This window comes from Macaca mulatta, chromosome 3, assembly GCF_049350105.2.
Source record: "Macaca mulatta isolate MMU2019108-1 chromosome 3, T2T-MMU8v2.0, whole genome shotgun sequence".
Lineage (NCBI taxonomy): Eukaryota > Metazoa > Chordata > Mammalia > Primates > Cercopithecidae > Macaca > Macaca mulatta.
In genome coordinates this window covers 102,995,009-103,011,705 of record NC_133408.1, presented here as the reverse complement: position 1 = coordinate 103,011,705, position 16,697 = coordinate 102,995,009, and the positions used below count along the sequence as shown (strand labels likewise).

The 16,697-nt window shown below is 39.2% G+C and overlaps 1 long non-coding RNA gene across 2 annotated transcripts; it reads left to right on the top strand.

Annotated features, from left to right (window-relative positions):
• The first annotated feature begins 2,656 nt into the window (after window positions 1-2,656).
• LOC144340083 (uncharacterized) lies at window positions 2,657-15,302 on the top strand. Of its 2 annotated transcripts, XR_013415804.1 has the most exons (4): window positions 2,657-2,796; window positions 4,172-4,280; window positions 4,911-5,086; window positions 13,228-13,746. It is a non-coding gene; the product is annotated as an uncharacterized LOC144340083 (long non-coding RNA). The 2 variants fall into 2 exon arrangements; XR_013415805.1 differs by lacking the exons at window positions 4,911-5,086; window positions 13,228-13,746 and adding an exon at window positions 13,934-15,302.
• The last annotated feature ends 1,395 nt before the right edge of the window (window positions 15,303-16,697 follow it).

Sequence of the window (16,697 nt, the reverse complement as noted above, 5' to 3'; positions counted from 1 at the left end):
CTCCCTTGTGGTTTGTCTACGCTTATCATAGTCCCCACTGATAATGATCGGATTACTAATCCCCCATAGGTGTAGATTGAATCAGGTTTGGAAAATTTGTGACTTCTGCAACATCTTCTAGATCTTCTAGGTTTGCCCAGTCAGGAGGTTTGTCCAGTGGCTTCCTACAAGTATAAGCCCATGGGATATTCTGGTGTGAAGATCACAGAGGAGAAAGAGAAAAAAGATTGGTCTGTTGATCTTCTATTGCCACAAGACTTCCTCATCTCTGCTTCTGATATACTGTGTTCAGATTTATTATCAAACACAGTAAGAATTTGTCATTGTCCATAAGGTAAAATATGCCCAGGATACAAATACATGGAATTTGAGGGGAAAAGGGGAAGGAGAGGAAGGTAACTGTATTTATTGAGTAGCCACTATATGCTAAGCATTTTGCAAGTGCACTGGAAAGTGCCAGTATCATTATTCCCTTTACATACAAGTAACCTGAAGTTCATGGTGACATGCGAGTCATCGGCTAATAAGGGGCAGAGCCTAGATTCAAATCCTGATGCTTATGACATCAAAGTCTATAAGCTTTCTATTTTATTTTGGTGAGGGGAAAGGATACAACCTAGCTAGAGTTTAACACTAGCAACCATTAACAATGCTTAACTAACTCAGAGGCAATAAGGCAAGAGGGGAGGCGTCATGGGTTTGGTTGTCAGGGATGGAATCAAACAAGATGTGGGATTTGAGATGATCTTTTTAGAATCAAAAGGATTTAGAGGCACAATTGGAATCATGATTAAACACAAAGCCACACATGACTTCTGGTGCTTTGCAGATTTATGGCCGCATGACAATCTTAGAAAGAAGTGAGAGGGCTTGAAGGCCAAGGGCAGGGTTATCCCAGGTACATCACAGCCTGCAGAAACTTACGGTCCTCAGGACATGGCAAAATTATAGACCTTCATGGGTTCCCTAAAGTTGCTGCAATGGGCTCTTTCTACTTGAGCTCTCAGTGGCAGAGTTCATGATGTGGCCTTTGTAGTGGCTCAAATAAGGTCATTACACAGTGAAAAAGAAAAACATGGAAGCTTAGCTGGGAATGGGCAAGAAGACAGAATTGTCAAGAAAGTTCTAGTAATCATGCATTTTTGTCCCCTATGCTTTCTTGCATAAACTGTCTTTTAAATTACTCTAAATGGACCCTAACCATGGTTGGTCTTCCACTTAATACAGCTGCAAAGGACTGGTGAATGCTGTGGAATTCCATCTCCCTTTGAAATTAATATTGGTTTTATGTTTCCACATGACAACATCAGCAGGTTTTGGTTAAGTCTAATTGCTGTCCCCTAAGCAGCACCTGTTCATTTTTCTTTTATAGTGCTTAGGGGCATTCTTCTGTGGCATTATTCCAGTGATCAGAGGATCACCTGAATAATGACACATCCAATTTTTAAGTCAGTCATACAGCATTTGGAACCTGAGTTTTGGGTCACAAACATAATGCTTTCAAAATGTTGAGCATGTCCCACTTTAATAGAGCCCTTCCCCCCTGCATTTTTTTTTGACTGGATGTGCTTACAAATACCAATTAGTTATAGAACTTGCTAAAAATGTGTTTTAGGATGAGTGTTTGGCATTACCTCCAACAGAGTCAAAGCTTGGAAAATGATTACAGTCACATGACTTTCGAAGTAGAGGGGGATATGTTACAGATAGGCCCATCCTGGAGTTTTTAAACTGTGCCTCATGGAGCCAAAGGGACTCTCCAGAGCTGTCTGAGGAAGGCTGGGATCCAGGTCTCCATCCCACTGCAAATGGGCAACTCCTCTCCCTTTTTTCTTTCTTTCTTTTTTTTTTTTTCTAAGATGGAGTCTCACTCCTGTTGCCTGGGCTGGAAAGCAGTGGTGAGATCTTGGCTCACTGCAACCTCTGCCTCCCAAGTTCAAGCGATTCTTGTGCCTCAGCCTCCCAAGTAGCTGGGATTACAGGTGCATGCCACCATGCCCAGTAATTTTTGTATTTTTAGTAGAGATGGGGTTTTACCATGTTGGCCAGGCTGGTCTCGAACTCCGTGATCCAGCCGCCTCAGCTTCTCAAAGTGCTGGGATTACAGGCGTGAGCCACTGTGCCTAGCCCAGCTCCTCCCTTTACTGGAACTCCTTGTGAGATTTCATTTGAAGAATGGCTCCATAGCTATCAGAAAGTCTGGAAACCACATATCTAGTCTAAAACCTTTATTCCAGATGAGAAATAATGAGGCCTAGAGAAGTAATATCACTTTCTTTAAGGCAGAATCTAGTAGCAAACTATGGGGTGGACCTTGTTGTGCTCTCTCCTCATCACATAATTTTTCTACTCAATAATAATGTTTATCAAAGTTCAGATTTATTTGAGGCTCATAGGCTAAAATTTTAGACCGTGAAGGAACCTACTTTTCTTATGCTATTGTCCTCAAATAATTTATTATGTGTTATTGACATGCTAAACAAGACACATAGAGCAGGCTAAGATGGTGCAGGAAAATTAAAATGGTCAGAAATATAATAGTTGTGACCTTTAGTAATTTCTGTGAGCTTCAGTGTGCAGGATATTATTTTTGGTTTTGAATATTTCAATATTATCATCACCCATCTAAGCAGTCTTATCTGAACTGCACAGGGAGAAAACAGAAAGTGCATTCTCAGCCTCCCTTGCCAGGAAGGTCTTGGTTAGATTCCTCCAAAGGGGGATTTCCAAAGATTTGGGAAGGCAGAAGGAAGAGAGATGCTGTTTTCCTCATAGAAGCATGAACAGACAGCTAAGGTAGGATTTTACGGGTGGCTTGCTTTAGAGCACCTTCCTAAGAATAATCCACTCCTGTGCTGTAGGCAGTTGGGATCTTTGGCAGTGACTTCCAACTGCAATGCAGGCCTTTCTGAAAATGAACTACGTTCATGCTGCAGAAGCTGAGGCCATTGATCGTAGCTTTCCAATGATCCTGTACTTCTGAATTTCCTGAAAGTGACCTTCCTGATCTATGCTCTCTTGACTTTCCAATAGCTGTGTCTCCTCTAATTCCCTGTATGAAGCTCTTTGCTACTCAAAACACCAAGAACAGCTTCTGTTTTCTGGATTGTAGCCTGGTAGTTCCAGAAATGTATTCCTTCAAAGGAAGTGGCATATAGGGAAGCAGGTGGGTGGCAGAATAATTGATATCTGGAGCTGGAAGAAGAAAACTGGTGTTAAGTAGTGACAAAACACTTGGAAGGAATACCTCAACATATCTTTTCAGCCTGCAGCATGGGGGAGATGGTGTGTATTGATTATTGTTGGCTGTACTTAATAACTCTTACAAAAAAAGAAGAGCTCAGGAAGATATTGGCTAGATGGCAAGCAAAAATGAAAAGAAATGAAGAAATCTCATAAATTCAGAGCTTTGCAAATTATGACAAGTTAACCATTTCTATACTCCAGACAGCAACAGATAGGGTTTACAAAAGCCTTTGAGCCACAATGGCACAGTAAAAATAACCAGTTGACTAGAAGGATTCGAGATGAACATCAGTTTAATTGTATAGGCTTCCTCTTCAAGCCTGACATGCTCAAAGGTCACCACCACTAAGCTGAAGAAACAGAAATAAGGCAGATTTGAGAAGTATGTACTAGAAAGAATTTAGGTATGATTTCTACATCTGAAACTGACCAGAGACAAATAGATCAGGAGACTACTGATTTCTTCAGAGGGTTCTATTGCCAATGAAACCACTAACCTGGAAACAAACAAAAGCCTTTTGACTTGTCCAAAGCCTTGACTAACTCTGGCACCTTTATCTTCCAAAAATAGAAGACAACTTCAAATGTTGTTTAATTCCCATGAGGCCTTCCTCAAATGTGGCCACAGAGAGAAAAAAACCAAGAGGAGTCCCCAGGGGCTGAGCCAGAGGCCATGGGGGACATGGGCAGAGGAGTTCTTCCCAAAGAATAGAAACAGGGTCTGGGCAAGGGACTTTTGCCCACCCCAGTGATGGGAGCCTAGCTTCAGATGCAGTTAGGTCATGACCTAATTTTTGGTCTTTTCAAGTAGGGGTTCCCAGATGTTTTAGTGCTGGGATGCAATGTCAATATCCTGATATGTCTGCAGGAAGGAGGCATTTCCTCTATTCCCATATTCATGGATACGCATTTTTTCATTTGATAGGGAAGGACTGGACCTTGGAAAAGAATTCCTTGACTTTGATGATTACAAATGAGACACAAGAGGAGAATGTATGCACAGAGCTCCCAAGAAGGATAGAGGTTCTTCTACGGTGAGTGCTAGTTGCTGTAGGCCACCCACACTGGAGATAACTTCAGGACACTGGAGTCTAGTACTGCCCTGGAGGAACCCGTAGGAGACTGTGGATTGACAGGAAGTAAAAGGAAGGGAGTAAGATGCCAGCCATGGCTCATGAAAGAAACCTGCTGCAGATCTTGGAAATATAATACTTTTAAAGGTGTTATACTTGTCACCCAAATTCCTATAATTAATGATGACTGGTGAGAATCAATAGAATGTCCACACTAGGCATGGATTGATACTTTGTCTTTTAAAGAATATTACAGTTATGTTTTCCTTAATGATAGTACAATATTTGTTAACTGTGGAAATTTAGGAATATTAGAAAAGCATAAAGTAGAAAAAAAAATCATAGTTCCAAACTCAGGAAATGATCACAGTTAAAATTTTGCTGTAATCCTTGTCAATCCTTTAAATTCATACATGCATATTTTGAAAATAAGGTTGATGTATATGGTCTCTAAATGTACTTTGTATTAACTAGTGTAGGCTAAGTTATTATACTGTAATGAACAGTCCTCAAATATCAGTGGTTTGTAATAAAGATTATTTCTCATTCATAGTTCAGCTCCAGCCCTGCTTCACATTGATTTCATTATAGGCACCCAAAGTAAAGGAGCAGCATCTATTTGAAACAACCTCTTGGCAGAGAGAAAGGAGAATGTGGCAGATCGTGTACTGGCCCTAAAGCTTCTGCCTGGAGTGACACATACATGTCATTTCTGCTTACATTTCATTTTGGAAAGTAACTCATATGGCCAAGCCTAATGTCAATGGGTAAGAAAGTGTATAATCCTCCTTCAGGGAGGGGCGGCAAATATCTCTGAACAACAATATTTATACCACTTAACTAGTTTATTCCACACTCCTTTGCAAGCACTGGAATTGTTATAAAATTCATGTGATGTTGCTTTCTCTGTGTGAGGATTTTTGCACATCTCCTGCCTTTGGTTCTTCTCATCTTTGTTCTCATTGCCATAGGAAGGGAACAGTGGAAGATGGGTTGGTGACCCTATCACCAGTGGAAATGAACTTGTTATCCATAAAAAGTGATAGGATCTAAGGAAAATCCTAGAATTTCATAGAAGCCTAAATCTAGATGTATTGGCAGCAGAAACTTTAAATTACATTCTAAATTCAAGAACTAGCATACTCAACAGAAATCTTCAGCAAATGGTGATCCCTACCTGTCTTTTCCATGCTGAGAAAGGGACTGTTTTCTGGCGCCATGGCAACCCTCTCTAGCAGCTGGTTCAAGGGCCCATATGTAATCAGAGCTAGTGTTTTGGGTTCAGATGCCCACACCTACCTATCTCTGTCAGCCTCCTACCTTCTGTTCTCGAAGGCTCTGCCTAGGGGGTCAGAATGCAGCTTCGTAAATCTGAAATCACCTGCTCATTTTCTTGGTACCCAGCTGTTCACTGAACGGTTGAAGAACAGAAGGAAAATGCCTGTTCTCCAATCCCCTGTGTGCTTAGGGCCCTTGGCTTTGTGAGCCTCACCTCCTGTGCTGGGGAGGCAATGAAGCTCAGTCACTATCCATTATGTCTTCACCAGGCCCCACAGGTGTCTTCCTAGAAACAGGGGATCATTCATAAAGCTCTGTGCCCTGTCTTGATGCTGCCTCTGCCCCCAGTTTTCTAATTGACATGCTGTATGCACAGGCAGCAGGGACTATCCCTACTTTACATCCATTACATCCTCTGTGTAGCAGAGATCAAATTATTCTCAGGTGACAACGAATCATGCTTTTCCTTCTCTTGTAGGTGTGGTTTGACTTCCTCTGGTTTGGACAGTCACTGGTCACTTCTGGTTTTACACCATGCTTTTTCTTTAATGTCTGTCCTGTGTTCACTGTCCTTTCTGCCTCGTTTTCTAGTCAGTTTCAGGGGTTGTTTGTATCTATTTATGATTCAGTAGAGAGTGTGCATGTTTTGCATTTCAAAAGTCACTGAACAGGCAATGCTTCTTACAGAGATGAAGTGGACTATGGTGTCTGCTAGATCAACTGACCTGCTCAGAAGGCAATGGTTAACCCTCTTTCTCCCATTTTCTCTTCTGGACTCCCCCAAAATGAACACAACTCTAAACCATCACAGTATCCCGTAGCATTTCATTTTCAGTCCTAGTCCTCTAAAGAGGCAAATTTCAATGTTGTTTTAGATTTTTGTTTTTAACATACTAGAAGCTGAAGAAAGGCTGCCCAAGTCATTTGATAGGGAAGGATAGGAAAGGATTTCTTGATTTAAATGCAAGCCCCAGAATGCAGTCACAATCCCTGTCCACACTACACACACCAACAAATTTGACTTTTTTCTTTTCAAACAGACATCATCTTGACTTCAATGAATGTTATGGAAGAAGACAATTCTAATAACACTGGCTGTAAATATGGGTGTTTCCTGGGTAGGAAGTAAATTTCATGCAATTGTGAGTGAAGGGAGATCTGGAATGGGGTGAATGGGGTTCAAGGATTACATGAAGTTAGTCTCAATGCATTTTATGGTATTTTCACCCTGATATTTCATTGAATCCACACACACAGTGTTGCCTAATCAAAACGAGCTAGGAAGGAGAAAGCAAACGGGAAAGCAATTTCTAAGACAAATTGTTCCTTTCCCTTAGTCAATGCTCTATTCGGATGTCTAAAATGTGGCCTCCTGAATGCCTGGAGCTTATCTTTGGCTGCAAGACAAGCAAACACTGGGTCTGGAATCAGAAGGGAAGAAGGGAGAATAACAACAAAAAGATCCATTGCCAGGAGTGTGGAGAGATGTGGCAGAGCCAGCCTCCTGACTGGCACTGCAGGGCACTGAAGCCTGGGACAGCTGTGGAGCCCGTCGCCTCTGGAGGGAGAGTTGTTTCTGCCCCTGGCTCCTGCCCTCCCTGCACATCCTCTCCCACTGAGTTCATTCTTGGCCAGTCCTCACGCAAAGGCAAGAGAGCCAGGTGCTGGGATCGAGCCAGATGAGAGGCTGGAAGTACATCTCCCTTTGTGATATTAAAGCTAAGGGGCAAACGGGTGAGATAGAAAGGCTAAAGGAACCTTGATTCCATTCTGAGGGTGAACGGTGGAAGGACTGGCTTTTAAGGGAATTAGATGGCAGCTTTAAGAATGCTGGGGGTTTTCCACCTCTGCTAATGCAACACACTCCATGTATTTGTGGATGTTTGTTGTTAGCCCCTCTTCAGCTGAATGTAGGAGAAACAAATAGATTTTGTTGCCTGTGAAAGATTGACCAAACTGCCTGGGCACTCTGTTGCATAAGGATAGCACTCCAGGATTTGTGTGGCATGAAAGAAAAGGTGAAAGTTTTCAGAACACTGGAGTGAAAGAACAGGTAAAAGTGAATGAATAGGTTTGTTCTCTTTTAACCCTGTTAGTATTGAGTAGATAGGGAATAAAGCCACATATTAAGCTATTATAAAATGTTGAAAGCTAAAGAGCTTCCTAGTGTCACTGAAGAATTGACGTTTAGGGTTCTGACCAGTCTGGATAGGAAATGGCTCTCTCAAAGCTCCCAAATTTTAGTTGGTCCCGAATAGCTCTGATGCCAGCCTAAACAGTTGTAGTTGTCAACTGCCACCCCTTCCCAGTAGTTATCGACTCTTCCCAATGTGAATTAATCTGTACTCTCTGACTACTCCAGTTGTCATCTGTATATCTGAAGCAGAACACAAGTCTGAGCACCCAGCAATCCAGCTACGTCCTTAGAAGCCTGGGTGGGAGACAGTTTATTTTCCAATTTTTCTCATAGCTATTTGCAAGAAATCAGAGGCATTTTTTTTATAGGAATATCCCAGAAAGCCTGAATTATTGATGTGGAATTAACAATAGTTATGTTAAAAATCTCCAAGGACAAAGTAAAAAAAAATCATTTGAATGTTAATATATATGCAGTAAGTATATATAAGACAAAATAATAGAAATTATGGAGAGACATATTTTAGATCAAAGTAAGAGTATCTTCTAATAATAGAGCTTTTCCAGGCTCAAATGAACTGACCTGACTGATAGTGGGCTCCTTTTCATTCAAAGAATGCAAGCAAAAGCTAGAATGGTGTTTGTTCATTATCAACTAGCTTTAAGGTATAAAAACAACAATAAGCATTTTACTTCATTAACTAGTTCTTAATCTGTGAGCTCCTACATGTGAATGTAAAATTATTATGTATCTGCACATTTTCTGTGGAGAGGTTTTTCTTTTTTTCCTTTGTTTTCAATCATAACCTCCTGTACATGATAAACCAATTAACTAGCTCCAATTCTCCATGTAAAGCTTCCAGTTAGGTCCTTTGGGTCCCACCCTTAAACATTACTGTTCTGCTAAAGATCAACAGATATTTGAGAATAACTTCTAACATGAAAGACAGAAATCAAAATGAAGAGGATAGAGACAATGATACAGAAGGAAGAACAAATAAAGAAAAAAAGCAGTAACAGTCAAAGAATAACTCATTAATATTCCCAGAAAATTAAGAGCATATTTCACGAAACAGTGAACTAGAAGCTACAAAAAAAGGAGCATTCAGAAGACAAAAAGGAGCTTTTGGAAATTAAAATTATGATGGCAGACATGAAAAATAAGAAGGATTCAAAGATAAAATTAGCACATCTCACAGAAAATTGAAAGAGGGGACAAATAAATGCGAAATAGGGAAGAAAAAAAATAAGAATTAGCCCAGGAAGTCCAAAATTTGAATATAAGAGAGACCAGGATAAAATAAAGAGGACATAATCATAAAAGAAATAATCCAATGAAAAATTTCCAGAACAAAAACACATGAATTTCTAGGTAGAAAAGGCCTAACACCTGTGTTCTTGAATCTATTTTTAATAGATACAAAAATACTCACACCAAGATACATATGTATAGAATTTCAGAATACTGGACCAGCGGGAAGACTCTAAGTTTCCAAAAAAAATGCAAAACCAAAGCAAGACACATACAAAAGACTGGAAGTCAGAGTAAATTAAACTGTTGAACAGTAACACTGAAATTGGGTACATGATGGATGAATGAGTTTATTTATTATAAAGGGAAAATTATTTTCAACCCAGAATTTTATATCCAGCCAAACTATCAATTAGATAGTGATGGAGGTGATGCAGTAATGGTGGTGGGGCAGGAGAATAAAGACTTTTCTATATATTCAAGATGTTCTGCAAACAATGGCAATTATCTAGAGAGCATACATACCAGGGCTGCTGGCTGCTGGAGCAATATTCACTAGGGAAATTCATGGTAGCACCATCAGCAACAGAACAGTGAATTCTCCCATTGTCTATCATACTCCAAGAGAGAGCACAGTCTGACAGAGCTAGATGTCAGACTCAGGAAGATGTACTCAGACACTTGGGCTTTGGAACTTTTATATTGCGTAATGAGGGAAGAATTAATAAGTCATCTGTGTAATCAGAAGGCAGAATATAGTGGCAATAGTACTTGGCAGAAAACTATCTCCAGCCCTTTTCTGCCAAGACACTATTTTTGGTTGGAGATGGCATCAGTCTCTTCTCCGGGGTGATCAAAGAGCTAGGATTCAAGCCTTAAGGTTGCAGCTATACGAAGTGGCAAATAGTGTCAGACCTTATATTATCAGCATTCATGGTTAGTAATGCTCCTCCCCTGTAATGGTTGGAAGAGTGGGGTCCAAAATGTGATGATCAGAAGTATCAGGCATCTGCTATTTAAACTGAGGCTTAAAGAGAGCCAACTCTTTTTCTGGGAGGCCAGTTTATAGGACATAAGTCTTGGACAAGTTCTCTTTTTTCTCTCAGGAGAGCTCAAGGAGTTTATGTTATATGTTAATATGTACCTTTTCTGAGGAAGCAACTGGATTATTTCACCCACCTTACTGAGGGAGTAAACCACGAAAGAGGAAGATACAGAATCCAAGACAAAGGAGATACACAAAGGAGAGGCAAAGATAAATTATTAGGATGACAGTGAAGGGAGATGTCCACGAGGACAGCTAGCAACAGGAGCAACCTAAGCAGGTACATTGGTGCAGTAGGAAAGAAGGCTCCAGGTGAAAGTTTCTCAAGAAGATAAAGTGGACCCACCGCTCACTTTTAAAACAGCTTTAAGGAGGTATAATTGGCATAGAATAAGCAACATATTTCAAATACATAATTTGCTAGGCTTTGACATATTTTTACATCCATGAAATCCTTATCTCAATCAAGATAATGATCATATTCATTGTCATCAAAAATTTATTTGATAATCCCTACCTCTTTTCTCTCCCTGTCTTCCTGATTGTTAGGCAACTACTGATCTGCTCTCTGCCATTTTAAATTAGTTTGCATTTTCTAGAATGTTACACAAATGAAATCTTAACCTACATATTCTTTTTTGTCTGGGTCCTTTCACTCAGCATGAATGTTTTGAGATTCACTAACGTTGCTACACTTTTGTGGTATAGATCAATAGTTTATTCCTTTTATTGCTGACTGATATTCCATGATATGAATATACCATAATTGTTGTTAATGAACATTTGGGTTGTTTCCAGCTTTTCCTGTTAAAAATAAAGCACTATGAACATTCATGTGCAAGTCTTTATGTGGATATATGCTTTCTTTTTTCTATGGTAAATATCTAAGAGTGGAATGGCTGGATAATATGGTACTATTTTCCAAAGTGGTTGTACCATACCATTTTACATTCCCATCATCACTGTATGAGAGCTTACCTTCTTCTACATCCTTTCCAGCACTTCATATTATTAGCCTTTTAATTTTAGGCATTCTAACAACTTGTCCAAAATCAATTTCCCACATAAGTGTAGAGTTATTTTGGACTCTCTGTCCAGTTTCACCAATTTATTTGTCTATCTTGATGTAAACTCCAGAGTGTTTTGATTTTTGTTGCTATATAATGAGTCTTGAATTTAGATGTGTAAGAATAGTTCAAATTGTGCTGAAACAATTGAATAACCATATTTTTGTTAAACCAACTTTGCAAAACCCTTGGAATAAAACCCACTTGGATGTAATACATTAACCTGTTTAATATATTGTTAGATTCATTTTCCTAAAGTATTATTAAGAATTTTGACATCTATGTTCATGAGAGATTTCAGTCAATACATTTCTTTTATTGCCTTTGTCTAGTTTTGGTTTCAGGAGCACACTCATCTCATAAATGACTTGGGAATTATTTCTTTTACTTTAATTTTCTGGAAAAGCTTATGTGGAATTGGTATGATTTTTAAAAAATGTTTGGTAGGAGTCACCAGTGAAACCATCTAGACCTGGGGTTTAATTTGTAGAAAGGTAATTTACTGTCAATTCAATTTCCTTAACACATATAGGGTTATGAAGTGATCTAATTTTTCTTGAGTGTGCTTTGGCAGTTTTTGTCTGTCAAGAAATTTGTCTATTTCATCTAGGTTTTCTAAGGATCTTGTGTTTTTTATTATCATTTTAGTATTTAAAGAATCTGCAGTGCTATCACCTCTTTCAAACCTTAAATTAATCATTGTGCCTTCTTTTTTTTTTTTTTTTTCTCCTGATCAGTCTGGCTAACAATAATTTTATTGAGCTCCTCAAAAAACTCCATTTTGGTTTCTGTTCTCTATTTCATTGATTTCTGCTATGATCTTAATTTTTTTCTTGTTTTCTGCTTATATTGTGTTTTTTGAAAATTTTTAATAGTTTATTTATTTATTTATTTTTAAGACAAAGTCTCACTTTGCCACTCAGGCTGGAGTGCAGTGGGCCTGTCACAACTTGCTGCAGCCTCAGCCTCTTGATCTCAAGTGATCCTTCCAACTCAGCCCCCCAAGGACCTGGGACTACAGGCATGAGCCCTGTAGAGATGTCTCACTATGTTGCCCAATCTGGTCCTGAATTCCTGGTCTTAAATGATCTTCATGCCTAAGCCTCCTAAAGTGTTGGGATTATAGGTATCAGCTACCATGCTTGGCCGAGTCATCTTAATCTATTTTCAAGCATTGAGATGATTCAAAGGTAGGCTTCCATCCATGAGAGGAACTTTCTTTAGTATGGTCTTTTTGGTTTCCAGTTCAAAACATGGTGAGCGCTAACCCTTTCATTTCGTGAATCCTACTTTCTGGGTTTTCTCCTTTAAGTCCTCAGAAACTGTTAAAAGCATGGGTCACCTTCTCAGTCATTCATCCACGTCTTTCCAGAATCAACAAATACCCCCACTGGACAAGAGGCTCTAATTGCTGACTTATCACTTTTGCTTTTAATCTTTTCCCTGGTTTTAAAAAGAACTACTGAGTTAGTTAACAGAATAAAAGGTATTCTACATTTTATTTGACTCTTTCAATTCTGTTAATAAAGTTAAATATTTTTTCATACAGAAAGATAACAGGTTAGTGCAGGAGTAATATAAGTCCAGTCTCTCTGGGTTTCTCTATCAATGAGACATTAAAAGGTCTTGACTTTGAGAAAGTCTTCCAGGCCTTGCAAATCCTGTTCATGAGAATAGTGGTAGCTCCTGGCACAGGGAGGGAGCCAGGGATTTAGACTTTGCTTATTTGACTGATCATAAGGGCAGAAGGTGAACAGAGCCATCTTTGCAAACATTCCTAAGCTGTTTTCAAATGTGCTTCTGCACTTATTTCCAAAAGATGTCTAAGTAAGCTTTGATTCTCTTAAGCGTATATGAGGAAATGGACAACATACCACCTTTCTAAGCTGAAATTTTAGTAGAGAAAGTCAAAGCATATTTTCAAGCCCAAAGAACACTGGACTAATTAAAATACCCTAAAAGCTATATGATCAACTCTGACAATGAACTGATGTATTGGGGGTCTAAAAGGGCATGAGGGGGTTCGGAGGGGATGGTGAGGGTTCTCAGTTAAGCTGTGCATACTAGATTTCTGAACAGCTGTGTCTTCTCATAACTGTGACATTTTCATTTTCTTATCTTTCCCATCAGTTTTTCTACAGTGCAGGAGGCTGAAGACAGATTTTTCTCCTCATGAAGGAAAAGTTCCCAGTGTTTGGGGTATGGGGCGGCTTTGGTTAGGCTTCTTTTTTATTTTTAAGCACATGGATTCCTGGTACAGGATCCTAAGCAGTTGAACTGCTAGAAATTGTTATATTCTATGTACAAGTTCACAGGGGTGAAAAGGAAAACAAGACCATAGATTTGGAGTTGTTTGTTTTACTGTAATTTGAAAAATAAACACGTTTCCCTGTTTGGAGTCATGAGTCATATTTTTTCTCTTCCAACTCTGAAATTACTGACACAGAACAAAGAGGGAAAATCCAAAGTTGAATACAAATTCAGCCATGCATCAGGAGATTCTTTCCTTGGTCCCCAAAGTTCTCAGAGCCTGTCCAGACTCTCCCTTGGCAAACCCACTCCTTGATAGGAGCCAAGTATCCTTTGCAATTACCTTTCCAAGGAAATTTGGGGATAATGACATCAGCAGAAGAGTCAGATTAGATAATGCAAAGCAGCTGCCTCTCTACCTTTCAGATCAACTCCTCTCTAGGGAAAAGGTTTGCAACCTTTCTGTATGCACAAAAATAATCTGGAGTAATTAAAAAAATATATACAGATTCCTGGACTTACTTGCAGAAAGTCTGATTCAGTGGGTCTGAATTGAATCCCAGTTGTCTTCATTTTTAACATGCAGGTGGTTGAACTGAGAACTTTATCTTGGATAAAACTTGCTCTACGGACTGAGTTCCCAGGATCCAGAAAATCCATTTATGATGGGACCACATGAGCATGCTACCTTCTCATTACCCCTAGGAGCACAGAACCTGCTGTCTGTGAACAAGCTGGCATTTTTTTAAAGGTTAATGTGGAACTCTCCTCATTTGGAAATAAGATTTTAAAGAAGAAAATCATCTCACGTGGTTGTTGAAGACTATTTTGAAGTCCTAGGAGAAACCTGCAACAATATTACACCGTTAGTACAGAGATAATTTATTGGCATCAAAGTAATCAAGCCTGAATTACAGTTTATTTCTTTCTTTTTTTTTTTTTTTTGCTTTCAATGCATGTATCTGAGTATTATTTGGTTGGTTTCAAAAGGGGTTTCAATTCACCAAGACCAAATTTCCTTATGAAGCTGTTACCACCATCACCACTGTTACTATTCCCCAAACCACATTCTTCATTGGATCTTGGTACTTCAGTTAAAGCACTTATGTTTATATCATAATCACTTTGTATGTGCATTTGTCTCTCTAACCAGATTATCAACCCCTTAGAGGTGGGAAAATATCTTTTTTAATCTTTGTATGAAGTTTACAAAGTGTCTGATGGATGATGACCTAGAAGGCGATCTATAACTATTGACTCAGTTAAATTATATACTTTTTCCCCCAATCATGCAACTGTATTAAATATAGTGAATATAATTAGTATTTTTCATAAGTTTTTATGACATTAAAGATTAACCTCTTTTTCTAGCTATGAGTCATAAACTGGGAAAAATGGAAAGAAAAAAATTAAAGAAAAATGGAAAGAAAAAATATTACCAAAAATATAGTTTCAAAACAAAAGCAAATTTTGGAATAATTATTTCCAGAAATTTAACTGGATTACATCTACCGTTTCATTCCAGAAAAAAGTGCTAATAATGAATGGCTTCCTAATTTTTATTATTCTCCTAGCATCTACTGCAGGTGTGACTCAGCATTCTCCACCTCTCCCAACTCCTTCCCTGGAGCAGCATCTACTTTCTCTATTTTTACTGATACTATAATAATATATAATAATATTATATACTAATAAAACTATATAACCAATGTGAAATTGAGAAGTGAGGAAACTGGATAATGTATGCTTCCAACATTTTTTTAAGCTCCAAATTTAGGGAAACTGCTCTGCACCTACACCTGTGCAACCTGGAAGTGCAGGCAAAATAATGCCCCACAGGACAAACCTCTACCCAATGGAGAATGAAGAACAAATTCTCCCCCTGTTTTTCCCTTGAATGGATGGTTGTGAAATACCATTCATATGGCTCTTCTGATGGTCCTGGAGGATCAAGTCACCAGCTGTTTTCATTGGTGGCCAATGCAATAATGTATCCTTATATTGGCCCGCCCTTCCTTCCCTCCCTCCCTCCCTCCCTCCCTCCCTCCCTCCCTCCCTTCTTCCTTCCTTCCTTCCTTCCTTCCTTCCTTCCTTCCTTCCTTCCTTCCTTCCTTCCTTCCTTCTTTCCTCCCAAAAGTCACCTACTCTAATGCTTTTGCTTTCCAGGTGAACAAATGCAGGCTCCAAGAGGCCAAGTGACTTCATACCAACATCACCCAGCAGATTAAGGGAACTGGGCCCAGAATCCAAGGCTCCTGACTACCCAGTCCTGTGCCCATTCTAGTGGCCACTACACTCACCCACTGGTTGTAGCCATACCTGGCTTAGGCTGGCAACCCTTTTGAAGCAAGGGTGACTCTTTCTTTCTTTTGCCCAAGACCATTCTTCATATAATAAGACATTTAACAGATTGTCGATTTGATTTATAGGTATGGTGAACTAACACTAGAATGTATCTGAAAGACTGAGGCAGGAGAGGTAGTCAAGGAAGTAATCACGTCCTTGGGATGCAGCAACCGTGATGACCACCAACACAATAAGCCCCCGGCATTGACACTGTAGTCAGGCTCATTCAAGTAAAGCTATTTTCAGCAGGGAAGTTCCTCTGTAGAGAGCATGCACATTTTAATTTTACCTGTCCTCAAACTGACGCTTTGTTCATTATAATACTAAAAAATATACCCCTGGGTGGAGATTTAAGATGCCAATGAGACATGCAATCTATGAGTAAGCATGTACAGCTACTGCACATGTGCATTCAGAGGACCACCCACAACATGCTTACTCCATGCACACCGTTAGGAATAATCAGGTAAGACTCCCCAAAAAAGACTTCCAAAAACACTCCCTAATGCCAGTCCATGCTTTCTCATCTTTACGAGCAACCTGCCCTGAATCCTCTCTCAGGGTACACTGTCTATTCTGCACCTAGTTTTTAGAATATTCTTTCTCTTTTGCAGTAAATTGCTCTATGCCACAGCTCCTTTGCTGTGTGTCTCTTGTTTAAGTTCTTTTAAACTAATAAGACAAGAACTGAGGTCTCACAACAGCCATCAACAAGATTGCTGAAATTCTGGAAGAGTGATTTTCCCCATGGGTAATACATTATTCTTTTTATTATTTCAAAATACAGACTGTGAAGTCAGTTATTCTACCATGCTGACTTCCATCATTTCCAGTTAATATTTCTAAAGATGCATGAAATTAAGAGAGAAAAATGGGAGTACAAACTACCACGAAGCATATATAGGAATGATACTGATGGTTTGGTGAATAAAATAACCCAGATTTGGGGTAAGAGTATTCCCCACTTTTAGAGGAATTGATAAGTTAAAGCCTTTGTCAGTAAA